The sequence below is a fragment of the Hippoglossus stenolepis genome, chromosome 1, assembly GCF_022539355.2.
Source record: "Hippoglossus stenolepis isolate QCI-W04-F060 chromosome 1, HSTE1.2, whole genome shotgun sequence".
Lineage (NCBI taxonomy): Eukaryota > Metazoa > Chordata > Actinopteri > Pleuronectiformes > Pleuronectidae > Hippoglossus > Hippoglossus stenolepis.
Genome location: NC_061483.1, coordinates 16,751,480 through 16,779,240, shown reverse-complemented (window position 1 = coordinate 16,779,240; position 27,761 = coordinate 16,751,480). Strand labels below are relative to the sequence as shown.

Sequence of the window (27,761 nt, the reverse complement as noted above, 5' to 3'; positions counted from 1 at the left end):
GGCCTTATGTCGAGAGGTTACTCTCTTAAGAGCGACACAGGCACGCCGGGCCGAATACGCTCTGAACTCCATTTTTACTCAGACCCCCTGGGAAACAATGTTGTGGCCGAGACAAAAACAGAAATCAAGAGAGACCCACATTTCTGGTCGGCTCACCCAAACTTATTTTTTTTCTCCTCTCACAGACACTTGTGCAGCCTCTTTGTTGAAACATATACAAATTCTGCAATGCCTTTAGTTTTGTCCTCTTTTTTTCTTTTAAGTGACTTGGTGCCTCATTTATAAAACAATGCATAGGATTCATACTAAAAGTGTATGCGCGCACAAAGGCTGAAAATGGTGTACGCAAAAAAAAATTCAGATTTATAAACCTTTGCGCATGCACACCTGAAGACAAGGTTCCCTTTATAAATCACAGTCCACCTGGAAACGTGCGTATGTGGATCTGCCTCATATCCCGCCCTCTACACGCCCACACTCAACCATGACTAGTCAATACAAAGCAACGAATGAAATGAAATTAACCAATGGGATTCTATTGTGAATCATGGCATCAAGCGATGAGAAGAAGAAATGAAGCTTCTGACACAGACATCGAGGTGATTGTTAGTGCGGTGGAGGACAAATTGTTTGGTGGCCAAAGCAGAGGTACCACTAATAAAATAAAATGTGGTACCGTGCTGCTGCTGTGGTTAATGCAGTGAGTGAGTGTGAGTAAGACAGAGAGGACAGTGCCTGAAATAAAAAAGTGGTCAGATTTAAAGGTGGAGATAAAAAAAGAATTGTTTCTCATTGTCAGAATCTAATCGTCGCCTGTACGGATATTAATCATCCAAAACTGCAGGATTATTAAATTCAGGGACAGCTGCAATATCCCCAATCTATAAAATTGAACAGAATTATATTATTCCCACAAGGGGCTTGAAGAAGAAAGGTACAAATTATACAGTGTTAATCATATCACACACAGATCTGTCGGCTTATTAACCCAGAGTGGTGAGTACTTGTGTTTGTGCTGGGAAGGTTCAGTTCCGTCGGATCAGTCCAACATCACAGCTCTAGAGAATCTTTATTAGCTGATGAGTCAGTCATCACCAGGGGCCAGGAAATCCTCATCATCACTAAACTAAACATTTCTCACTAGTCCTTCTTTCCTCGTACTCCTCTATCAGTGCCAGTCGGTTCTGTAGCTGTTATGCTATGTATATCTTTTTCAATTGAAGGTTTATATGGAACAGTTATGTCGCACGAGCACAAATAACGCTGTTGGTTTTAATGTTAATGATGAAGGGGATCAATAATCTGGCTTCAATTCATCTCCTCACTATCCTGGCTACCTGTCTCAAAAATTTTCGTACGCATGGGTTAAAGTTCGCACAAAAGTGTGCACATTCTCCCGTCAAGTTTGTTTTAATAGATCCCAACCTTTACATGGAAAGTGGCGTACGCACAAAATGAGGTTTGAAAGATGCGTACGCATTGGTTATAAATGAGGCCCCTGGCCATTAAAGGAGAGCGATGAGTTCACAGCTGATGGTCTCTGGTTGCGAGGAGCGGAGAGCAGTGTAGGATGACATTATCGGAAGTTGCTGGATATAGACATTTAAAAACACACACTCACAGACACACACAGACACACACACAACACACACACACACACACACACACACACACACACACACACACACACACACACACACACACACACACACACACACACACACAGAGAAAGAGAATACTATGGTGCACTTTTCTCAGTATAAACTTCTGTCCACTTGGATTACACTAATGACCCCTGACAAACCATAATAAGACACATGCATCTCTATGGACACAATCCACGACCAAAGGAATGGCTTTTTGAAATTCTGCTGCATGACACTCTTGTTAGCAAAAAACTAAACCATCACTAAGTTTCCTGTTTTGTCCTTAATCCAATAGGTCATTGTTAAAAAAAGAAAAAAAAAGAAAAGTAAGATACAAACAAATGCATTGTCAATATACAACCTGGTGCACCACAACTGCCATTAGTGAGAGGGATGTGAAAGGAGGGTGATGGAGAGGGACAAAGCTTTCTCTCCATCCCTGCGGCTGAAGTGGAATAGTTGTGGTGACGGGTTTTGACAGCTGAGGGAGCGAGGGAGCAGGAGGGGAGTATCACTCCAAAATCCTCGGGAAACGGAGAGGAAGAGTAATTTAGGACGAAGTGGCTGCTGCACACTCTCAGGCCGTCTGTTTTTATTGTCTTTCTCACTTTTGGACATACACATACACATTTTTTTCACTCACTTTGGTTAATAGATTTTTATTGTGGGAAATCTCTCGTCGCTGCATTATCATAACGATTCAGCCAATAAGTATTAATACAGACTCCTCCACCGTATCCCCTGGGTCAAAATGAGACATTCGTCAAACACATATGTCAAACCAGAATCAGATGCACACACAGACCAGCACACTGACACTCATTTCCTTCCCCCGTCTCTTGATAGTCTCCCTAATAGACCTCTCTCCCAGTGGCACACGGCTGTTGCAACATTCACCTACTATTGCTTTAATGAGATGTCTGTGCTGTATGTGCGTGTGTCTGGATGAGTGTGTGTGTGTGTGTGTGCGTGCATCTGTGTGTGCCTGAGAAAGAAAGATGTTAGCGATCCTTGTGGCCCTGTTTATCTCCACCCTTGTGTTGGAGTAGAGGGAGGTCAGAGGCAGGGCTGCGTGTATCCATCTCCATTCCCACGGCTGCTGTCTCACAGGCACACTGGTCACAGGAGAATGGAAAGACTATAGATTTTTTTTCCTCCTCCTCCTCCCTACACTCACCAGAGCAGGAAGATTAGACAGAAGATGAGCACAGCCTGGCCCATTCAAAGCAGCTTTAAGCCCCAACACTGGAGGCATCTGACCCAAGCGCTCTGGTTCATGGAGCACAAGTGCACACAAGAGTCATACACACACACACACACACACACACACACACACAAACGCACAATTCGACTAAGACAAGATTCCTTGGTTCACTTTTCTGGTTCAAAGCTTGGTCACATCGTGCCTGGGTGTTAAACACAGGCTCTGTGTGCTCTTTATGTTAACACGCTCCGAGCACAGGTACACACACACAACACTGTCGGAAAGGAGATTGACAGTTGCAAGTTTAAAAAAAAACAACATTTTCCTGAAAACATGACAGACAACAAGCTGACGAGAGTGAGGAGGGAAGAGAGACCATGTGGGGCGGGAGAGTGAGAGACAACGAAGACGGATGAAGGCAAAGAGGAACAGGGAGATACAATTCAAAGCTCTGCTGCTCTCACTGGCAATTAAAATAATTTCAGTATAATTTGAGTAAGGCCTGAGCCGTCTTATCAGCTTCAGATAAGTCTCCTCCTCCTTCTTCTCCTCCTCCTACTCCACAGAGCGAGTGAGAGACCCCCTGACTGAAAACTGACACAGTGTGCACAGATAGCTGCCTCCTCTCCACTCACTTTCCATCCCTTTGCACAAGTATTTAACGATGCATGCTCTAACACACACACACACACACACACACACACACACACACACACACACACACACACACACACACACACACACACACACACACACACACACACACAGGTGTCATTTTCTCACCTTACCTGAGAAATCATCGTAAAGAGTTTGGCTTTGTAATCGAAACTACAGGGGTGGAAATTTTGCTTAAAATACATTGCGAAAAAGAAAACAGAGAGGAGAGCGTGGGCAAAGCAAAACTAACCAAGGACTGAAACTTGTCTCCATTTACTGGGGTTAACTGCTCAACAGAAAATGCACGGGTTGTCTACAGCATGCAAGGACAGTCACTGCGGAAATGTAAAAATGGTCTGAGTGACAATTGGTGAAGCTTCCTGGAAATACTTTTGACACAGACCGGAGTTGATCAAGTCACGGTTGCGTTGCTTGGGAACAGCGGGGGCGGATAAAGTAGCAACACGGCTGTGTGAAACCTGCATCCTGACGATTTGAGGTAAACCTGACTTGAGTCACTCTGGTTTGTAAATGGGCGCATCCCTTGAGAACGAAGGCCTTTGGTTAGAAAGAGGCTAAGGACATTATCGTCATGGTTTAACACAGACAGATAAACTGAAGATCTCCCTTGAGATTCATGAATCTCCCCTGAGATAATTGCTCAGTTCCTTCTGCATTGGGACTGTGGTCAAACTGTTGACACTGTTCTTGGTAACTGCTGTGATGTGATAACTGACTAAAGACTTTCTGCTACTTTACATGAACAACTGTGGTCGGACATGGTCAGTGGCAGTTTGTCGGTGTGTGTGTGTGTGTGTGTGTGTGTGTGTGTGTGTGTGTGTGTGTGTGTGTGTGTGTGTGTGTGTGTATCAGGTAGGTTTCTGAGTGTTGGGTCATGTGTGAACCAGTGATCTGCCGCTGTGATTCACACATCGCACCAAACTGCCAGCAACATCAGCATGTTTCCCTCTGTGAAAGAGAAAGAAAGAAAGACAGAAAGACATCAAATGGAGAACTAAACTATTTGAATTGGATTATATTTGGTGTGCACCGTTAAAAACCAAGATGAGGTGTGATCAAGTGATAATAAAAATGTGTGTGCGGGATGTCTGCGTCATCTGGGATATGTGTTTGTCGTCACGGACACACAGAGAGCAACGTTACAGCGAACAGGAGGTGGGTGCAGTGCCCTTACCATACACAATGCTCTCACAACACCTACATATGGAAGGTTCAAGGGCGTGCACACACACGTAAACACATGCACACACACCCACACAGGCATTTTACTGTAAAGCAAAAAAAACTTCCACAGAGGAATATTAACTGTCGATGTCATCCATTTTAAGACAAATTTCTTTGCCTTGTCAGATTGTATGTTATTTTAAGTGAGCACAGTTTCTTCACCCAGTCTGTGAATAGATACAGTATAACGCAGAGTGCGTCTGGTTCCATACACTTGGCAGCATCCTGTGCACACACTGTGTGAGTGCTGTAAATAGCCAGAGTGTGTCGTGCATCTCTGCTGTGTTTGGACCTATTTTAGAGCTGACACAGGAAACAGGGCCATTCTGACAGCCACCCTGCCAGCCGGTACTGCACACAGCAGCCCCGGAACCTTCTGTCTCACACACACACACACACACACACATATGCACGCACGCAAACACACACACACACACACACTCACGGAGAGACTAGATTTTTCCATGTTAACAACCTACCAGTGCTTCATCCACCTCATAGACTTCCATGGATCATTTAATTTCCTTTTTAAGTCAACACGCCTTCTCTCATCTCTCTGCTCTCTTCCAGTTTTCCACAAACTCTGTCTGGAAAGACCTTTAACAAAAGACCCCCGCTGGGTCACTTGGCGGCCCCCGTGTCCTCCACGCGTCCCCCATCTTGTCTTTCATTGTTGCACAGTTCAAACCTCGCAGAAAAGGGACGGCTTCACTTCTCAGCCGGCTAAACCGAGTCTCGCCGTTATGCTGTGTTTCATATCGCTGCATAATAAGCAAAATGATACCTCTGGCAGAGGGGAGCTCAATTACCCAAGACACAGGTTTCTGCTTTCAGCTACATAAGACAGCTGGAAACCTGGCACAGTACACAAAGTTAATTTGGAGTTAATTCATGCTCTCTCTTTTTGTTATTCTGGTTTATGTTTCTGTATTGTTTTTTTTTATTGCATGTGTCCACCTGGGTGATGTAATTTAATTCAGCATCTCTGTAATTTATTTACTTGCTAAATATTTTTTGAGGGAGTTAGAAACACTGAAGTTCCGACTCTGTGAGTAAAAAACCTAAATGAAGCCGCATCTCAGTAATGTGACTGCTTGCTCATTTACAGACCGTTAGCACACACACACACAAACGCCTCTTCAAAGGCTGCAGCAGAGAGCCACTCACCAGCCTCTCATATTTGGGCTGGAAGATAAATTCTGCAGGCTGCTCCTGCCTTCCTATGTAATTATGTGTATGGTGATGTGCTTTTACAGCCTGCCTAACAGTCGGAAATTATCTCCCGGAAATGAAGTCCAATTAATTGTGGCACTTTGCAGGCGCGCGCGTGTGCAGAAACACTGTAATGACACTTAACGGGAAATTGGCTCCTGTTGAAATATTTAATATATAAGTTGCAAGTTCAAACAACCTTGTATGATACTGACAAGAATGGCTTGCTCTTGTTTTTCTTTACATACAGACAGACAGACACACACACATACATACAATCCGCCCTCATGAACAACTTGGATAAAAGGAGTCAGGAAAAGTGAGCCTGGCCCCTTTGGACCTTTGTTGCATATCAACCCCACGTTTCTCTCCTCAGACAGTACTTCCTGTCACTCTCGGGTGCTAGAATGCCAGAATATATGTTGGAAAAAAAAGGTAGTGAGGTAAATTGAGTGATTTTGAATGAGGTGTATGTGCGCCCACTGTTGATCTCACCTAAAATGGGAAAGTGTGTAAAAGGAAACAGCAGTCTTTTAGGGTCAGTGACATACTGTTTCACGCCAGAGTAGCTCTCTATTGTAGAGACGCACTGTGATGAGTCTGCACTTTTGCAGAATAGCACATTTTGTTTTTGTCCCAGGGAGGGGGGGGGGTTCTGCCCAGAACCACTGTCCAGACATTAAACCATTCATGAATTAAATGTTTCTTCAAAAATGTTTTATTTATTACTCGATCAATATTCTGATTCATTTTCCTATAGGTATTTTGAATATATGGACCCATTGAGATTAGTTTTTCCTTGACTTCTTTTTCTTTGACTTAATTAATCAATAAACTAAAAGATAAACACTTTAAAAATACATTAGTTCTCCAGTTTTCATCACTTAAGGAAAATTACACATGGATTCAGTGTTTGGGACTTCTACAATATGCAGTGGATTTGGCTGATTTATTAAATGACTCCCCTGCTGCATTAATCAAAGGATTGATAACTCAATAAGATTCCACAGGATATGTGAAGATTAAAACATACAACCACCTGATCACATGACTAATTGTCTAATGATTAATTGCCTCTGCTCTCATAAAAAAGCCCCAAAGTGGCAAGAGTCAGGTTGATATTTATTAAATCTGGAATTTGTCATTTTAAATTAACTGTTGTGTCATGTATCACTTTTGAGGTAATGTGCAAAGTGAAAATTACTATCAAACATCTCATTCTACTAGACAGGTTTTCTCAAATATATTCATGAGAGTGTGTGTGTGGGTGTGTGTGTGTGGGTGTTTACGTTCACCTCCACATACTAATTCCTTTATGTTTAGAACCTCAGGTCATTTTGCTCTGCTTGGCTACACACAACAGCTCGCTGGTCTCAGTGCATGTGTGTGTGCATGTGTCTCACCGTGTTAGGGCCTTCTATAGAGCCGTTCGGCTCGGCAGCATGGCATGTAAATGGCAGCGGAGTTGCGTGAGTATCAGCTGGAACGTGTGCTTGGCAGGCAGCGGCCATGCTATTAGCGAGCGCTAACAGTTTTATTATTAGAAAATAAACGGTGCGCTGCAAAACTCTGAATGTTATTAGCAACTAACCATCTGGGTCTGACAGCTGTGTTCAGCCACCAACATGGCTGAACTGCTAATGGCTATATCCAAAATCTGCACTGTTTATCTACGATTCTTCTCAGATTGTCTGTCAGAGTCTCGTCCTCTCTTTCTCCTCCTCTCCTCCTCGCTGGGGTTCTTGTGGACGTAAAGATAAGTGAGCGGATAATAATCAAACACAAACACTAATTTCATGGCACCACACACCGAACTCAACAAGCAGCAGAAGCTTTGATATGTTTTTTTTCCCGACCTATGAAATGAGCCTTTTGTCTTATATGACTGTGTTTCATTTGTAATGGCAACCCCAGGCCTACTTATCTCATTTAGCTGTAAAAATAAAAAACATAAATTGAAAATAAAGATTATTCCAAAAGCAAAACCACAAGAAGAAATCTGGTGCAGCTTCTGTCTGCTCTCATGGAAACCCGATAATTTACTTTTGTTCAACAACAGAACAGTTTTACACACAAACAGAATACACCACCTCAGGAAAGAAAGGCATGCTGTTTACTTGCATTTGACCTCTTGCATGTTAACTTCCACAATCCGTTGCTTTTTATGAGCAAGCATGAGAGTGTGTCGGCACACATTCCTTTTAAAACGTTTTTTTTTCTCTGCATGTGTGTTTTTCCTCTGAGATCACAAAGCTTCGCGGGGCTTTATTTAAACAGATAACCTGCTACTAGAGGCCCCCAGCATTCCCCCAAAACCTCCTAGCACCTCCTCGTGCCGCCGCGCCTTAACAACAAACCCCATCGAAAGGAGACACCTCCAGAAATTAACGCTGTTATTGCAGACATTGCAGAAAAACCCTACCCTGCAGTATTTCTCTTTCTCCAGCAGAAAACACTTTTCCTCCACTAAAACAGGCCAACTCCTTCTAGGGGAGCGTCTCCCGTGCTTGACCTAATCTACATGCATACTTACCTTCCTTATATTTAGGGACGTCGCTACCAGGCAGCGTGAAGGACTTTGGATGGCAAAAGAATCTATTTCACATATAGATGCACAGGACTAGCGTACAAGAATAGGAATAGTGTGTTTTCAATTTCGCTGACCCTCTTTTGTATTTTTCCATGGTTATCCACTGTCTAATTCTATTTATCTGAGTGTTTCTTCACTGTCTGCTAAGCAGCTTTTTTTAAAGGCAATTCTATTCTGTTAACTTTTGATTACTTTAGACGACTTTGTGTGTTTATTAAGGTTGAATTTATAAATATATATATACTGTATATATGTGTGTGTGTGTATACATACTCATGAATACGAATCAAAATAACAGGAGGGCTGTACAGATAGTGACACGGCCAGTACTTGTGTGTGCAGGGATATCGATGCATTAAACGTACAATATGTAACGTCGTGAAGCAGCGTGCCCATGATGAGAGTTGTTGTTCAATCTTAATTCATAATCTTCTTGGGTCCACTGGTTCCACTGTGTCTTTGTGCCTTACTGGGAGAGCCTCAGTGACAGAATACGCAGCAAACGGCAATGAATAATCATGTTCCAAAACGAGTGACTAATACAAACCCTGGAAGGAAAAAACAGCCTACTGGCTAACTGCTAACTGGCTATCAGTGTGTTTTTCCTTTGTTTGCTAGCAGAGGCAAAGCCACGGGTAAAGCTGATATGACGCAAGTAAAAGCCGACTGGAATGAAACGTCCCATTTCATTAAACTAATTGTGGATTTCTCTGGGTTTGAACACTGCTGGATACATTTTAGATCATGTAAGAACACAAGTCAGCAAAAGATATAACACAGGTTTAGTTGTTTTGAGACATTTTAACGAAGAATTGTTACATACTATATATTGAATGAAGCACAAACATGAAAGAATCAAAAGCGTCTGTCCACTGCTTCGTTAAAGGAGCAACTCTTGAGCGTTGTTTTTGATGCTCGGATTACAGCTTCTGTTGTCTGTTTGGGCCAAAGTGATTCATTCTTAAAATCTTCAAGAATCATTAAAGGAGCTGTGAATCATTCGGCTTTAGTGGAGAACTTTGCTATAATTTGGAATAATTATGGGTTTGGACATCTGGATGCAAGAGAGGGAGCAATTTACAGATTTGTCTGCAAGTGAATACTGAGCAAATGAGTCACTCTGGCAGGGAAAAAAAAATCTATTGGGTCTTGGACCTGCTGAAATAAGCAACACAGCGGCAACAGTATTCCGCCTGCAGTACATGACTAGAGAACGGCACTGAGTCGAGCACATGCCTTCACCAAGGCCAAACAATCCTACACACGTCTGTTTATTTTTTACATCTAGATCCATATAGTACCTAGTTGATAAAAATATGCCTCAACATGTTAAGCTGGATCCAAACCAATATCTAATGGGTTCTCCCAGGCCCCATGCCTCCACCAAGTTTGGTGCAAATCCATTCAGTACTTTTTGCATAATCCTGCTGACGGATAAACAAACAGACACGGGTGAAAACAGAACCTTCTCAGTGGAGCTAACAAACAGCTTCTGAAACGCTATCAAACGCCCTGCAAGCAAGCACATTCATTTTACTCTGCCTGAGGTTTGCAAAGGGACCACTTCTTTTTGATGGGGAGTGTATGTGTGTGTGTGTGTGTGTGTGTGTGTCTGCCTGTGTGCGTGTGTTTATGCAGCTAAAAGTGCACATCTGTGTGTTAGGTGGTTAATGCACTTGACTTGAGCCTGACCACAAATCAAAGTGATGGCTGGTGAGTACCACATACGAGAACAGAAATGAAGCAGATAAGTGTTGAGATCAAACAGACTTTCCCTCGTCCAAAAGCTCCCAGAGAGGGGCGGGGGGGCTGCAGAGCACTACTCTGTGTACGTCTCACTCAGCGGAGGCAGCGCGGCGACCACTAACGAGGTGATAACACGGACAGATGATAAGTTATTAGGAAAGAAAAATAAGATCAATCATGTCCCTTTTCGTTGCTTGTTTTAGTGTTACTCCGTGTGTCACTGTGTAAATACAGAATATGATTTCAGTGCCTCAGTGGATATGTTATATGTGCGTCTTAACTGGGATCAGACATGAAGTTGTCCACACAGCAGACGATGGGACTCTGAGGACAGATGAGGAATGATGTTGATGAGAGGTCTGTGTCACTGGGCTGGCTGGGAGCCAGGGCCCTAATGCAGACTGTGGAGTGTTAGAGTTTGACAAGACTGAATGCTGTTTGTCTGACAGCAAGATTACTGCTCTGTCTGAGACCAGATCATATCCAGACCCCTTCTGCTTCTTTTTTTTTATCTTCACTTTTTTTTTCTGGATGCAGTTTGAGTTCCCTGCTCTGCTCTGCTCTGCTCTGCTCTGCTCTCCTCTTCTTGTCTCTGCAAGGTGTTACAACTGTCTCGAGTTGATGGTGACAAACCGAGGCTTTCGTGTGCAGTCAGCCCGGCTTAGCTGGACAATAAATATAGAAAAGAGCAGAATCGCACTGGTTTGTAATTTTATTCTTGGACATACTCAGTGTTCTGGTAGAGTTTGTGCACCCCTCGGCCACTTGCATATTTTCTTCATTTTCATAATGAACAGACATTCAAATTTAGCATTTCTTCACATGTAAATGCAATATTATATTTATTGAACATTAAACACAAACACACACACACAACCATTATTGAGTGGTCTTGTATGGAAAATTGGTTATTAGAAGTTGTCAGATTCCAGAGCTGAACCATGAGCTCCTCTAAGCCACTGACTGAGGATCTGAAAATGAAGCTAACTGTCTATGAGGCAGGGGAGGCTATAAAAAGGTATCACAGTGCTTCCAGTTTGAATTTTCCACGGCCATTAAAGGGAACTATGGAAGTAAAGACACGCTCTGGAAGACCGAGACTAAAACTGCACGTCTGCTGGACAGAAAAGCAAAGCCAATAACCCCCACATGACTGCAGAGGAGTTGCAGGGAGGACCTGGAGTGGTGCTGCATTGTTCCACTGTGCAGCATTGATGCTATATGGAAGAGTCATCAGAAGGAAACTTCACCAGCACCCCCATCACGAAAGTCCAAATTTGGCATATGCAAAGAAAGCAACATCTGGATGAGCCAGAGTAGTTTTGGAAACAAGAGTTGTGGACAGATTAAGTTAAAATTGAGCTCTTTGGCTACAATCACAGAATGTGTTAGGTGCAAAAAAAGAGGAGCAGCATTTGATGTCAAGCCTGGAAGTGGAAAAATGCTCAGATAGACAATAGATCCCACTAAATATCAGACAATTCTGGATGCAAATCCCCTGCAGAAAAACTGAAAAGATTCTGGCTTCTATGACGGGACAATGATCCAAAGCAGACCTCAAAATACTTCAAGAAACACAAGCTGAAGCTTTCGGAACAGTCCTCATAGTCCCCTGACCTAAACATCCCTGAAAATCTGGGGGCAGATTTTAAACACAGATGTTGCTTGTGTGAAACATCCTAAAAATATCTCAGAAGTTGCAGGGATCTGCAGATAGAGTGGGTGAACATTCCTGAATCAAGAACAGAAAGACTATTAACTGCTACAAAAAGTGTTTACAAGCTGTGATATCTGCCAGGGGGGTGATAATAAGTACTGAGTTAGAAGGGTGCCCAAGCTGCTGTACATGCCACAATTACTGTATTTATCTTTTATGTTTACTCCTAATCACTTCCAAAATTAACACAATATGTCACTTGTACAGTGCCGCAGAAATGTTTCCAGGTTATAAAGACAATTAAAAACTGGTGGATTCTGCTCTTTGGTATAAAATGAGTGCACAGTATTTACACTAACATCCCATTGTTAAACCGACTCTTTCCCTATCAGCCTAATTCATCTCAGGTATAGTCACCGTCCATCCAGGAGCTGGGTCTTAACTGACTCTATTCACGACAGGGTGGCAGAATCAAAGACAGCTTTACAACAGCACTTCCTCTGCAGCGACAGACAAATTGTTCTGAGGGAGAAATACGGACTTTCCTCGTCCATTGTCCCTGTGGTGCAAATTCAAACACAGAGCAATGAATACAACGGCACGATCCTGCACTTGAAATAAAGCTCGTATTCAGCCGCCTCTCCTTTTCGTGTTTTCTCAGAATAATACTCTCAAGTTGTTTAGAGATTTCAAAGAGGATTGATTTGGTAAGTTATGTCTCTGCTGGAGGAAACGTGTGGAATGTGTGCGAATGTTGCGAGCACTGCACGGGGAAGAGGTTATTACACAAATGGACGACGCGAGACAAAGACTTTGATATTATCATAATTAAAAGTGTGCAGCGCCATATGGTGAGGGAGAGGAGCTGCACATAAACAATCAAATTGAAAGCCTATCAGCGCACAGAAATACACAAAATGCTCATTTTTCAGCAAAAGGAACTGAACACACACTTCTTCATAACCTTCTCCTCTCCTCGCCCTGTGTGAGTGTGTGCCTGGTCAGTGCCCTGGGCCTGCTAGGGGTCTACAGTATGCTCCAGGAATAGTCCAGTCACGTGGCCGCTCTGTGGGATCTGTTCCCCTGGCAGGAAGCTGTTATATGGTTACAGTTATTTTTGTTGTCTGTCTGGGGATAGTTTTTACTGCGCTCCAGAGGATCAATAATTGTCATAAAAAGACTGCGTCACCCGGTGCCCTCTTTGAGCAGGACAGTGAGGTGGTGTGTCGAGGTTAGGGAGGTGTGTGTGTTTGTGTGTGGACATGTGCAGGAGTCACATTTCAGGCTGTATTAAAAATTTGTGAATATTTGGGTCTTTGTATGCACATGCATGCATCAGACATTTGTGTGTCTATTATCACTACAGGTTTACATGTGTTTCATTTTATAATACAATGTGGAAACTGTGAGATATGTGCAAGGAAAAGAGCTGCAGACGATGTGGTATGTAAGGATCTTAGTTTGAGGTGAAATGGTTTCGCCACTGTGTTGCTGAATTGAACTCTTGCGTGCTCCACTGCATTGTTTACATCCATGTTATAACTCCACATCTGCACAGTCGTTTACCTCTTTGACCTGCTGCACCCGTCTGCTCTCCTGTCCGTCCCTTTTACGTCTGGAAGGCCACATCCCTGTCCGAAGCGTGTCTGCCGAGTATCTGTGTTTCTCCTATAGCTTGTCTACAGTATACAGTATATGTGTCACCATAGCCCTGAAGCTGCAGTCAGCCCTGGGGACTCAGAGAGGACGTCCTATAACAGTGCAGGCAACGGAAGCTGGCTCCCAGCTAATTGGTTCCTGTGTTAACGGCACACAGAGACAGTGTCAGAGTCAGCACTTTCTCTCCCTCTTCCCTCGTTCCCTCTCCTTTTTCCCTTTCTCCATCCCTCCCTCCCTCCCTCCCTCCCTGCCAACCACAGACGCCGCAGGTTTGACATCCCTTCAGGACACATGCCTGAGCTAATATGTACATTGCTGGATGTTTGTGTGTTGACAGAGAACTCGGGCGACTTGCTGCCGCTGCCAGTTTGACAAATAAATGATTATATATATGTAGTAAAAATCTAAAATCATGTTTTTAAAATTAAGCTTATTTCTCAGCCTGTGAAATCTGCCCCTTACCAGTGCATTTCACTGTCTATTCCTTACTCTTATCTCTACCTACAGTCTGGCCCGTCGTAGTCCCCTTCTGTCCTTTGCGTCTGTCTCAACCCACAGCAGCAGACTTCACAGTGGGCACAGCAGATCAAGGTCACTATGTAGCTGTGGTTACGTTGCCCCTCCCCCCAAAAAACAAACCGCCCCTCCCTCGGCTGACGGCCCCAATGACAGAGAAGGTAGACTCCAGCCCAGGTAATCACAGCTTGTAGGTGTCTGTGCTCGGAATCGTTGCTTCTCCTTGAGTGTGTGTGTGTGTGTGTGTGTGTGTGTGTGTGTGTGTGTGTGTGTGTCTCCTTACACACTGTGAGAGGAGATGACTGAAGTGTATCCCACTGAGTTGGAGTGAACCTGAAAAAAAAGCTGGGCCCTTTTTCCTGCTCTGATCACAGAGTAGGTGTGTCGCTGGCTACAGGCGGTTGCCATGTGTTTATCATCACAGGATGTCCTCTCACAAACAGGCTCAAACTTTGTTAGCCTCTCGCTAACTCACACTCACATCAAGTAGCCTATTATCCTCTACATTCTCCTGCTCACGCCAGCAGATAACTACTGTTTAACTGTACACGTAATCACATATGAGTTTGCATCAGTTGTCAGCCATTACTGTACCTATACTTAACATTATTTCCTATAAAAAATACAATATATATACAACTGATTTGATTGGTAAATATGTATGAATGGCATTTGAAGAGTTTATTTTTGACCCACGAAGATCGAGGGGGACAATTCAAAAGCACAGGCATTTGAGATTGTAGTAGGCATCCTGTCAAGCGTGTTGTTAAGTTTAGGCAACTAAAGTATTTGATGAAGTTCAGGAAAAGGAGGTTGTTTTGCTTCAGGCATTTGTTTTTGGGGAAATACACTTATTCACTGTGTTGCCAAGAGTAAAATGAGAAGTTCTATTCTGCTCTCATATCTCTCTGCTAAATATAACGTAGTTTAGCTTTACTTAAAGATCGGAAACAGCTATTGGCTGAAGGTAACAATATCAGCCTCGCAGAACCTCTCCCCTTAACAAGTTGTTGTGTGGTGTTCATTAAATCCAAGTGTGAAAACTTCAGGTCAGCAATAAATATTCATTATCCAAGATGTACAGGTTAACCTTAGCCAAATGCATTTTGTTGCTTTAACATGAATTCATGTTTTCTTGTATAAGACATTTGAAAATCTGTTAAATGAAACATTGGGAAATTAGGAAACTTGTCTAACCGCTCAGCTTCGACAAAAGTTTACAATCGACTGTGTCCTCTCACATGAAGTGTCAACCAGACGCCTTGTGTGTCAGACCCCTGTCTCCCATCACTCCCCTTTAAGTTCTTCCTCCAGCCTGTCGACTCCAGCGCTGACCTCCTCTCTGAGGGTGGCCAGCCCAGGCTTGGCCTCTCCTCTGCCCCACTGCATTAAACATTGATGGAGCTGTAAGAGAAGGCTGGAGCCTGTCTCCTACTGTGGTCTGGCCCTTGCCTATAGCCCGTCTCGTCTCTGGCTGTAACCTGTCTCCTTTCAATTCTCTCTCCCTCCTATTTTCTGCGATTTATATCTTTGCTGTTGCTGTAGTTGTTTGAATGTGGTCTAACGACGGTGTCTGCAGCCAGCGCTGTTCGGTGCAAGGAGACACATCAGATCTCAAGAAATGAGAGTGATAAGTGTCTGTTTGTGCCTGTGGCCAGTTGCAGAGCAGTGAGACACGACTTCCTAGAAATGGCTGTGTGAGTGTCTATTTGATTCCTGTATTTGCATCACTGTGTGGTGCATTTATGTTGTGCATTATGCGTTTTACCACAAGCACAGCTATATGAAAGGAAGTGGTAGGAGACACAAGACGGCAATACTTTCCTTCCTTTATCTCTCTCTCTGTGTGTGTGTGTGTGAGTGTGTGAGTGTGTGTTCCAGTACTGCTGAACATTATATCAACAATTTACTGCGACTTTATTCTCCCAAAACATAGATGTGTGCCTAATCATTACACAACAATATATTAATATAATACTTATTATAAAATAGATTCTAAACAAGTGTACACACAATTCTAAGTATTAATAATTATAAATTGGATTTGTTCAGTGGATGCTAGAAAAATCCCCAGAGCCAGCAGTGACGAGCCAAACACTCACAGATCCAAGAGGGATTCAGTTGCCTCGACCCCACCTCATCCTTACCCCGCGGAGCCCCCTACCGCCCCCCCAACAGATCTGCCCCACAACCAACAAGTGGTGGAGTTCAGCAGCATACCAGACCTGATACTGAGTCCGGTTAGGACTGTAACATGTATTTATAGAGTGCAATGTGAGCAGGTTACGGGTATTAGAATGTGAGAGAATGAGACGTTGTAATCTAGCATGTGTGAGAATCGATGTCTGGTATTTGTTAGTGAGAATGAACAAGTTCTTTGGGAAAGCACATCTTGTGTGTGTTTGTGTGTTTAAACATGGCTGAAGCAGGATTGTGTTCATCAGAAACGTCTGATTGAGTGGCCACAAGGCATGATGGCTCTAGACAATGTGGCAGACTCATGTGTTGGGTCCTGAGAAAGTATATGGCTTCAGCCCCTCTGCCATTAACCCACCACACAGCCCTCAGGCAAACTTAGAGTAAGCATACTCCCTGTTCTGAACTACACAAAGTAGAGATGTGATACATCCTGCAAGCACCGTGCAACACAAGAGCAGCACTCTTTAGAAAATGATATAATGATGTGCTGCAAACACAAAGGAGATGAAAAGGTTATAATTGCATTACATTGTTTCCCTCAGTTGATGAACTACATTTATTATTTTTCCACCAAGAACAATCCGATATGATAAAATCATCTGAACTGGCAAAACTACGCTTTAAAGATACTCATTAATTTGAGGCGCTCAGACCAGTTGTCTGCTTTCAAGAAGAGAGAATCACATGAGAATAATCCTGAGTAAAATAATCACAGCTCTGAGCAACAGCAAACGGGGATGAATAAATAAGGCTGACTAAATAAATGATCAGTGATTGTTTGGCTCTAAGTGCTGTTGCCGTAGCTCAGCATCCTGATTTAGTCGAAGCCTTCAGCCATCCCTCAGTGGAGCTATGGTCTTAGCGGAAGAGAAACAGCTAAAAAGCCCCATTCTTCTTCATACCTTCAATATTCAATGAGAGCGCTAATTGCACCACGCTGAAAGAAAGAAAAAAGTGTGGGGGGGGAGAAGTGGGAAGGTGGGAGGGATCTACCGGCTAATGGTCCGTAGGGGGAAAATAAAGGAGAGAGGAAAAAGGGGGGATTTAAGAAGTTAGACATATCCTCAGGAGGTTCCTTTCACTGTGTTTTTACCTGTGCGTCTCTTAGCTATAATGCTAATGCTCATTAGCCAGTCTGTGTGATATCCGCCGGTTCACGGCTACTGTTAGCGACCGTCACCGGGAGCACTGTGGTGAAGCGAGTGCATCCAGTGGTTACACACGCGCTGCTCTGTTGTCAGCCGGAATCCAACGCCAGCCTTTTTTTCTTTTTCCTTTTTCCTCCTCCTTTCTTGTTTTACCTCAAAAGTTAGTTGAAAAGATATCTTGGAATATATTCGCTCAAGGTGCACCCATTTGTGAAGAAGAATTGGGGGATGCATATGCATTAAAAAGTCTTTGTGAGTATAAAATGCCGGCTCAGCACTTTAGCCTCCCCTCATCCTTCCACTCCAGTTCTCCCTTTAATCTTAGGCTGAGTTATAATACAATAAGTCCTATAATCATTGGATCTCCTTCTCTCGACTTACCTGGGATAAATGGATACGTTTAAACAGAGAGGTGGGGAAAAAGGGGAAAAACAAAATGATGCAAACTTATATTAATCATTATAAAAAGAACGACAGAAAAAGTAAAATATGGTTTAATGATTTTTTTCCAAGTGAATATTCCACTTCTGACCACAAGGGACAGCGTGCACAGGGCTGTCTGTCTCAGGTACCAGGCTGCGGCGTCTCCTTCTCCTCTCCCACCACTGTCAGCCCCTTTCACTGTCCCCCGGTATAACGGCAACTGAAATACTGCTGATTGGAAGTTTCTCTCATAAATCATGCCATCCACCAAACAAAGCAATAAAGATGTTTGTTTGCATTATTGAAGGAAAAGTATTGCCTGAGGTCAGCTTTAAGCAGCCGTGTGTGCATGCTCTCTTAAAAATACATGTTCACCTGGGTGTGTGCTTTGCCAAGTAGTTTTTGCGCGAAAAAAAAAAGTAATTTGCTTAAGAAAAGCAGATTTTGTTGAGTTCACTTTCTCGGTTTTTCGCCCCCATGCAGGAGTAATAGTATTTTTGATTGCTCAGCCAATCAGAAATCAGCTGAATGTGGGAGTTTCATTGTGGAAGCGGTGGTGGGGGTGAGAGGAGGTATATACTGGAAATATTTGTTTGGCTTAATGCCTGAGCTTGTGCATGACAGTTTGTGCCCTTTTAACGTTTCAGTTCTGTTTTTGGGGATCATTTACAACTCAATCATTTTATAACAGCCTGTTCGGTGGTATTCATATTGATCTCAGCGGGTGCCACGTTCAGGCTCATAAACAGACTTTACCTGAAGTGTACTCTTTCTGGGCCTTCAGATCTTTTATTTTGTCTTTCTTTCACTTTTCATCTTCTTCTCTTTCTGCAGTTTGTCTCATCCAGTTTCCTATATTGTGTTTTTAGTGCACAAATAAAAATACAAATGATTCTTACAATTGATATCATGTAAAAAAAACTCACATAACCATCTAACCTCAGACGCAAGCACAGCACTCTCTGGTCATTTTTCTTGATTAACTGTACATGAATTAATGAAACTAAGTACATTTTCTACAAGCTCATCTGACACCTAATGTCGATGGCATATTATCCATTTAATAACCTGGCGGGAGTCAGGACACACACACATTACCTGTGTGAGATCTTTTTCAAATGATTACTAATTAGAGAGCAACCCAACCCAGGTCTCTATCAACAGTGTCCTCTGCTCAGCTGGTCAGTCAACAGCATTCCAGCTTAAGCTTGAACCTGGTACACTCATTAAAACTAAACCCAAGTATTTGGTTTGCGGTCATGAAGCCTTCAAGCGATTCCTCACTGCTTGTGTGTGTGTGTGTGTGTGTTTGATGAAAGCGTATAGCTCTGTCCCCAGTTGCTGTAACTTAAACTGGTCCACGAGAGTCTGTTCTGGACTCTTGACTCTACTCTTGTGGCCTTCAAGCATGCAGCACTTCATTCTGAGGAGGATTTCTGCTTTGCGAGGCCAACACACTCCTGTCTGACTGAGGTAGTTCCTGAAGAAGACCAACAGTTCTCCAGTTTCCCCCTTGAGGGAGTTAAATCGCAAAGCTTCAGGTCACAGAGACATTTTAAAGGTTTAAAGGAAATGGGCCTCATTGCGAGTAGAGGACGTGCAGTGGAGAGAGTTACATGTAAGAAACGGAGAGACATTTGAGAAAGACATTACCCTTTTGTTGTCTGCCTGCTTTTAAAACTTTTTTTATGATCCTGTTTACTCTGCCTTCTCATCCTTTCCACTCCTACCTATCTCTCTGTCGCAGAAATGACGGATAGTAAATGGCTTCCTAGAGGGCTGCTGCAGAGTGAGGGGGTGAGAAACAACCTGCTTTTGTTATCTTAACACCCAGCGGCATGCCAGTGACAACCATCAAACATCCACACTCCACACTTGACATAAGCAGACTCAATTGATGTGGAGGGAGCTGGGAGTGACATGGTCGGTGGAGTGAGAGTGCTGCATCCTGGGCCTGGCAGCTTTATGAGCCCACGGGGGTCATAAAGACGCAGGCTTCCAGGCCGTCAGCTGCTCCCAGGGTTAGGGTTAAAAAAGCATGAGGGGGGACAGGGGCAGGATGCCTGTTCGGTCAGAGTTCATTCTTATCTGAGCAGGGTCTTCCCATTCACAGCAGAACGAGTGGAAGCGGGTTGCATACTGTATATAAATGCCGTGACTGCTGTGTGCATGACCTAGCAGCCATACACAGAAAAATATAAACGATAAAAAAAACTATTTACCGGCACATACAAGTACTTTTAATACACACAACTGGTGGTAAACGCTGGAAGAGATTATTTCCTGCTTTTTCTCATACCTGTGACATGTCACTCACAGATGGATGGGTCAGTGTTTGTTTTAGCAGCCATGTATTTGGCTGACAGGAGGAAGCTGTGGGAGAGCTGTATCAGTGTTTGGACAGATACTACTGGGTCTGAAAGACACACACTGTCCACAGGCCGGCTCATAGGGTGAGGCAAGGTCAAGAAAATAAATAAATAAAACACCCTGACATGCTTTCTAACCATACATCCAAAGCTGTGCTTAAATAGCCCAAAGAAATGGAGAAATAAAAAAATAAAAAAACGACTTGATGAACCAGATGGGTAGTTTTACGGTGCCAGGACTGTTTGACTTATGTTATTAACACATTTTTTACATTAGTCTGTAATTTGTACATCTTATTTAGACTCTGTCTATGGTCATGTAGTAAACCCTGCACATTTTGTTGCTAACAAACACCATCAGGCAGAGGACTATTTTAACACAGACTTTTTTTACTGTGTGTATTTGCCCTTGTTTGCCGAGCTTTCATCGTGATTGGAGGTGGCCCACTTGGCAGGAAGTTTAACAGTGTTTTATAGAGTAGAGTATTCCTCCCCGTCCCGACCTCCTCACGGTGGGGAGTAACTGTGACCAGGTTGAGAGGGAGACAGCGACACGGCGAGAGGCACAGACAGGTTTAGACACAATGGGAACACACACAGGCCTGCATGGGCATCTGCTTCCACTGAGATCCCACTGATGGAGAGTAGAGACTTCACCATCTGGAGCTCCAAGGCACCGAGATGCACATTCGCAGACACTCACAGTAGCATTTACACTGTTGGTTCCCAAACTTTTTTTTAGAATGCCCCCCTTCAGAAGCTAAAACATCCCCCGCCCATACATCATTTTTTGTATTATTCAATAATAATGATAGGGGGAAAAATAATAAATAGGTTGAATATTTGCAAAAAATATAGGTCACCAAACTTGCATCAGTAAATTCTTGTTTATTTTCATTTGAACATTTTTATTTTCATTGAAACTATACATTTTCACAGAACGACTGACTTAGATGCACGCATCTACACACAGTTTATATGCAGGTTAAATCTGTTGACACAAATGCAATCGTGCAGCAAAGTTTGTCAAAAAAGCAAAGCTTGAAACTCTGTTGTCGTGACTAAATGCAACACGGTGATTCAGTGCTAGCCGCGATGGTGCAATCGCACACCGCTGTTCTAGGCATGTGAGCAAGCGTTCCCTTTACAACCTCTGACAGTAAAATGTGAATCATCCGTTGTTTCACCATCATCACACTCGGCCTCCCTCAGGAACACAGTATGGGGGTTGTGACCACTCCAGTCTTGGTTTCTAGTAACGTGTGAGCCAGCACAGACGCACTTTATCCTCCCTTCTTCCCGTTTACTTATACAGATGAAGGTCAGGTCAGAAGTGTTACATCAAAACAGCATACATACATATTTAAATCTCTATAGCCGTTTTCAGACATGACCTCCAGAGGAACTCCAGGGGTTTCCTTTTACTCTCCGCTCAGCCGCATACACAACAGCAACAAATCCTCCGGATTGTTCAGATGGGGGCTGGTGCAGCAGGCAGAGGCAGAGGCAGTGGTTTTATTTACATCACATCAACACTGTCGTCCGCTACTGTCATCACAAACTCTCTTGACATATTCGTCTCTGTCTTCTATGTTTATGACTCTGCTTGTTAGATATTTGTTTTATTTTGTATTATTTTGCGTCTGTCGCGTGTATCAATCCCCCCACTCGCTCGCTGTGAATCTTGTGGAGGATCTCCTGCTGTGTTCTCACGTGGGCTCCTCCGGACGTTTTGCGGACTTTATACTAGGGGGCCAGACAGAGAAAGTCCGCAGACACTCAGCAGGCTATCACTTTTGCATTCAGAGTTTAGTGCATGTCTGAAAGCAGCTTAAGTTACACTTAACCACAGACCCCTCACACACAACACACACATTCACACACATGCACGAACACACTTTTCTCTCTGTAGTTTTGAGGATACTCATTGGCATAATGCCTTCCCTAGCCCCTTACCATCACAACTAAATGCCTAACCCTAACTTAAACTTAATTCTAACCCTAACCATAAAACCAAGTCTTAACCCTCAGACAAGCCTTTGAACTTGTGAGGACCAGCCAAAATGTCCTCACAATGATCGTATTGAACCAACAGCGGCCCTCATAACTATAGAAAGACATGCGCGCATGCAAACAAACACACATACACACAGACCCCTAGGCCCCCCCCCAGGCCAGGGGAAGGGGAGTGGGGGTTCCAGGGAGAATCTGTGGTAAAGGTGGTCACAATGAGGTTCACAAATGTGCATGTGTGTTTGTGCCTGTGCACTCATGCGCACCTGCAGGCGCAAACCTACATCCGTGGGGGGCCAAGAAAAGAGAGAGAGAGATGAAGGTAATGAAGTCTCTGCTGCCACAGATAATGCATCATATCTCTGCACCTCAAAAGTCACCAAAAATGGGAAACTGCAGCCACTGCTGCTGTGCAAACAAAAACACTAACAAACTCCAAACATCTAAAATGCCCGCTGACATGTTCCGCTGAGCGAGCTTACATAATGAATGTTGGTTTTCAGCAAACTGTCTTGACAATGAATTAACTGGATTTATTGCGATGCTACATCGTGACCCAGGCTTTCGGCTGTTAGAGACAAAACACTAATGCATCCAGCTATGTAGGTGTGCTGCCTTTGTAGTCCTGTGCTTTTGTGTGTTGTGGGAAGCAGTTTTATTCACGGTTATATTGTTTGACATTTCTAAAAATGTATTATTTGTGAAACGGGTGTATTGAATTGCCCCGGAGGTGCTGTGTTCAGGCCCATAAACAAATGTTGATACATGAGAATTGGGATGGAGTGTAGTATTTGTGGGCTGAACATCGCAGGCGGTTTTGGCACCATGACGCTCATAAGAGAACCATTCCCCCCCGCCTATGTGCACAAATGAAAATAAAACATTTAATTCATCCAAGCAGCGAGTGCAGCTATAAGTCAGCGTTTGTAGGAATACGTGTACAGGTGTGTGTGAGATTAGGGGACGCACATTGTGTGTAAATAAAAGTGGAAGTGAGAAGAAAGCAAAAGTGAAGGCTGTGGCCAAGCGGCTGCAAATTAAACTCACTCTGAAAAAAATGTATCACCAAAATAGCGTGTGTCTACAGGATTTGTTTTACTGTTTCTTCAACTCTCAGATTACAGCATATGGTCAATACAGTCTGATGCAGCTGGATCTGTCAGGTGCAGAGAAAAGGGAATCTGTGATCACCTCCATCACATGTATTTCTATCCAGTTTTTATTTAAAGGACTATCTCGCTTACTGCGAGTCTAGAACGTCCCCTGGACTGTCTAATTTCTTGTCTTACAGTTGTGTTTGTTTTGCTCTGTAATGCGATTGTCCGATATGAGATGCACCTTCCCAGCACTGCGGAAAGAATGGTATCTATTTCTGATCCTTCCTGCCATGGCCTAGAGCAGGCATCCATATCTCACCATAACCCCATCGCACTTCTCTCTCTCTCTCTCTAGACCCGTATCTCTGTCAGCCTCACAGAAGTCAAACGCTTCTTCCTGTTTGGTTTTGTCCGACCAGTACCAGCTCTCTCTCTCTCTCTCTCTCCCTTACTGCTCGCTGCTCTCATGTTTAACCCGACTTAACTGAAACCGCTGCTATCAGCCTGTTTGCCCCAGTCACAGGAAGTCGTGCTCTGAACTCGTGGCCTCAGAGATGATTACGAAAAACAGGTAAAAAAAATTTAAAAAAAGAGCGAGAAGTGAAAACACACTGAGAAGGAACATGTAAGATAGTTTAGGTGGAGGAGGCCTGAAAGTAACACGTGTGTAATAGTGAGAGGGCGATTGTCGTAAGGGAGAAGTGCTCATAGCTGGAGAGAGAGAAAAAAAATCAAAGATGATTATGAAGTTAAAACAAACAGATAAATAAAGAGAAGTGATATAAGAAGACAAATTGACGGTTGTTTCCCGAGGCTATGTATAATTTATGTTGCACTGCATTGGTTTGTATGTATTACACTGTAGCTCTCCTTCCATTTAGATTAAACAAACATCTCAAGGTTTCGATTGCTGCTGGAGTCTATCTGCGGTACAGCCATCATCTTTCATTCACGCTTTCAGAGACGTTTTCTGTTTGACAGTCTCCTCCATGCTGCTCTGTTTCTGGTGGTGTACTCTAAACCACTACACTCCCACACCGAGCGCTGCAGCCCAGCAGCTGAAGGGTGAGATGACAAGTACAAAATTTAAAAAGACAGCCTCCCTTTGGCTTAGTTACAAGAGCAGTCACACACAGCTAGTAGGCGCTAAGTCTCACACTGAGTGCGAGGACAGCAGACGTGAGCTCCGGCAAAGCTCCGTCTCCTGAGTTATGACGCTGCCTGTCCGTTCTGCTGTTACAGATCCAAAGTCGAACTCACTGACAAAATGTGTGTTGGGAATGTTTGATGAGTAAATGAACAATGTTGGCAAAAGAAAGGCAGCGGAGGCGAAGGAGTGGCGATAACTTGTGTGTGTGCATCTCTGTGGGAGTGCATGAGGGAGAGAAGTTGAGAGATGAAAAGATGAAGAGGCTGGAGACATGAAGGAGGGACAGACGGCACGGAGGACCACTGTGTGTCTAGGAAAGTGAGCATTGCACCGTCTAATAGAAACACGCAGCAGCCCATTATGGAGAGGTGTTTGAGAATAAATCATCTAACGGGCCCCCTTTCAAAGCATTACCCTGTCAAACCTAATCTAACCTACCTCTGTCTGCCCCCTCTCCTCTCCCACCCCCTCCACCACTCCTCTCCTCCCTCCCTATGTGAGCAAAGCCATTTGCCGCCTCAGGCAAGGGCTGGGAACATAAGAGCAAAGTCACAGCAAAGCCGTAGACTCGAGTCACCACCACAGCGTCTCCTCTCAGACTGTGAGCTTTGATTCTCGTGAATTCTCAGTTCAATTGTGAACTGAACTTTATCAATGTGTGTTTGGATCAATATTTTTAGGCCTAAAAAAATCACAATGTTTTTATTTTCCAAGTACGCTGTGAATGCATGATTTGAAAATGAATTTGTTTCCAAATTCGATTGGTAGAAAATTTTACAATGTGAATGTCGGAGCTTTTAGAGAACAAAAAAATAGTTAATTGTCTTTGATGTGACCACTGCTGCAGCAAACATGGATGAGAACCGCCTTCCTCATGTCTCCTCTGTGTCTGTCACATAGTGTGGTTTTCACCACAAGACACATCCCCTATCCTTCTGGGAACCATAAGGCCAACCTCTATGACAGCACGGCAAAGCAGCAAATAGACTAGTGCACAGACTGTGACCGCGAGGAAGGAGTTTTAGGAGAACATGTCTACTGATTGTACGTCTAATGCTCCTAAAGGAAGCACTACAGTGGCGGTTTGATTCTAAGCCTGCTTTATTTCATTTTAAAGGTATAAATTCTAATTGTAATACCTGCATAGAAACAAATAACCTGCAGAAGTAACATCATAATGACTCTGCAAGGCTCCAGATACATGAGAACTGTTTCGCACAGGTTTGCACTTCCGTTCTCACTTAAGGACAAGCCCCATTGATTGGTTTGATATGGGGCAATAAGCCTCGTGTGTTTTTCCATGGCTCCCTCCAGTGCTGAAGCAGGCTGATGTTCCGCCCTGTGATGTGTGGACACATCAGGCCCGGCTGACTGACAGCCCTGGATAAGGGATAGTGTGTCTGCCCTCAGTGCCAGCACAGCTAGAAGTGATAAACACCGGCAACATGATCCAGAGACAAGAGACGCCTCTGCCTCTGACAGAGTTCAAACTTAATGCACTTCTATTCTTCTTCGCCAAGTCCAGATTTGCTTAGCTCAACCCTGCGGAGCTTGGCGTGGTCTGGCCAGGTGGAGGTCAGTGGAGGCAATTCAAGCAGTTTTTTTCTTTTTGACCACTCATGATTGGTTCTGCTCTTCGCCACAAACATAGACAGACCATCATAATTTCAATCTGTCTGTCTGCCTCTGCTTTAACGCCGGGCCTTTCAGTATCCATTATTCCAAGAGATTCTCCTATTCAACATTCCTATTGCACCGACAGGACCTAAGCATTCTCTCTGGTCTGGAATATTTATGGAAAGTTTATTTTATCTGCAGGTTTTTTTTTTTTTATTGCTACTCGTGCGTAAATAGCCCCCCATAGAGTCCCTGGTCCCTGCCCTTGCAGTAATGGCAATGTAAACATGGGAAAGTAATTTGAATTCTAACAAAGTGGAGATTAGCTGGTGACAGTTTGTGGCATGGGCGATTATTTCTAAAATAATCCTGTTTTGATATGCATCTGCGTCCCGGCAGGAATTTTCAATTTGTTTTCCCATTGCCGCATGTAAACAAGCTCTAGTGTCTCCTTATCATGGCGTCACACGGACAAGGAAAGCGCGTATGACCCCCCCTCCCCTTCTCCGCTTCCCTCCCCCCTCCATCTCACCACACAACCCGTCTCCTCCACCCTGCATCTGGTTAGTGGCTGTGCAGCCGCGCTTGTCTGGGTTTCAACAAGTCTCTTTATCGAGAGCAGGTAGGGGTTTTATGTGTGTACCTGCAAGTCATTTGCAAACATGAAGTCCTCAAAACGCACCTCCTGAATATGTTCTGCTTGAGGGGTTCTGCCCATTCCCCGTCTGAATAGGCAAATGTGCAGCATGGCAAAATGGCCCCCTGTCTGCCAAAGGAGCCATCCGACCTACAGGCCTGGGGCAAGTGATAAATGTTTACACTTTTGATTGTCAACTCAGAGTTATGGAAAGAATTGACTATTTATTTGAATTACTAGCACACAAAAATCCACTTTAATTTAAAGTTACAAACTTCAGCCCAAATATTACTGAAAAAATGCAGTGTTATGAAGATTTATTGTTGTAAGTGTGATTTGGCTCCGTTCTAGACATTAAGGGGCTATTCATTCAGTTCCCATGGCGCCTGTGGAGACGGTAGAACCACAGAAAGTCCTGAGCAGCAAGGTATTAGCTGTTTACTTTACCCTTCTTTCATGTGCATAGAAAGTCAGGGGGCTATTTATCTCTCACTGATTGATTGCTCCTGCCTGAAGCTAATCAGCATGTAGCTCGTTGTGTCTTAATGTTTATGGGGATTATAGGAGGATAAACATGGTAATCCCCAATGTTGTGCAGGACTTCCAATTATCACGCTCCTTCACCAAAAATAAGGTCACCATAGATTTAACCTATTAATGCAATATAAGCCAGCCAACATCCCTCCGCTGTTCATTTCTCTAAAGTTGAATCCGTCTTTACACCCAGACCCGAACCCACAGGAAGCCGGCTGGGGAGTCACAGGTGACTCATCTCCATGGCAGCGGGTTGTGACTGGAGCTGACCAGCTAGGTTAGGCTGTGGTCGCTGCCGTGACGGACGCAGGCTTCCTTACAGATAGAGATAACAGGCAGAGGTGAATGTCTAGTCTATGCTGACAGTCTGGATCAATTAGGGATGGATCACTTACATGCAGCGATCGTTACAACCCCACCCCGATGCTCAGGTGGAGCCATG

At 43.8% G+C, this 27,761-nt stretch overlaps 1 protein-coding gene across 3 annotated transcripts in view; it reads left to right on the top strand.

Annotated features, from left to right (window-relative positions):
• The window catches only part of mafa (v-maf avian musculoaponeurotic fibrosarcoma oncogene homolog a (paralog a)), a 78,462-nt gene that overhangs the window by 15,212 nt on the left and 35,489 nt on the right, over positions 1-27,761 (top strand). The window contains exons 3-4 of one of the 3 annotated variants that reach the window (XR_004695044.2): positions 14,124-19,520; positions 19,650-19,699. The exons of 1 other annotated variant lie outside the window; for it this stretch is intronic. The gene's annotated coding sequence lies outside the window, so the exon portion shown is untranslated. The remainder of the gene's footprint in view (positions 1-14,123; positions 19,521-19,649; positions 19,700-27,761) is intronic. One more of the 3 variants, XR_004695043.2, reaches the window with a different exon arrangement.